Genomic DNA, 605 nt, shown 5'->3' on the forward strand with positions numbered 1-605 from the left:
ACGTACATGACTAATGATTATTTAAGTTGTCCAAATGTGGAGGAACTAGACAAAGACCAAACTTAGGGGAACTGTTTGAAAGCAATAGCGAAAAAATAATAAAACGACAACAAGACATTCTTATTATTTGTACAAATTATTAGGTTGGCAATATCAGGTTTTGTTCCTTTTCAATGTTATATACATACATATATATTGTATTTAACCCATTGGAAGCACTACATATATATACAACATGGTAAATAACCCTTCTCATTAAACCTTTTTTTTTTTTTGTGCATACAACATAATGTCAAATATAAAATTACGTAACGTTATATCAATAAAAATAATTATTTTTTATATTAATCGCATAAATAATTACTCAAAAAATAAACATAATTGTACAATTATTTAAAATATTTTATATTGTCCTTACATCTAAACTAAACTTACTAAATCATTCTGATTTTTTAGACATTAGTTTATCCCTCTCTCATCACAATTTAAGCATAAGCAAAACCAAATGCTTAGAAGAATTGTAGATTAACAATTATATAGAAGAAGCAACAACAAATTCTTGATAAGAAAAGGCAGTAGTAGTAGTAGTCCTAGTACTAATGTTA

This window comes from Arachis ipaensis, chromosome B02 (assembly GCF_000816755.2).
Source record: "Arachis ipaensis cultivar K30076 chromosome B02, Araip1.1, whole genome shotgun sequence".
NCBI lineage: Eukaryota > Viridiplantae > Streptophyta > Magnoliopsida > Fabales > Fabaceae > Arachis > Arachis ipaensis.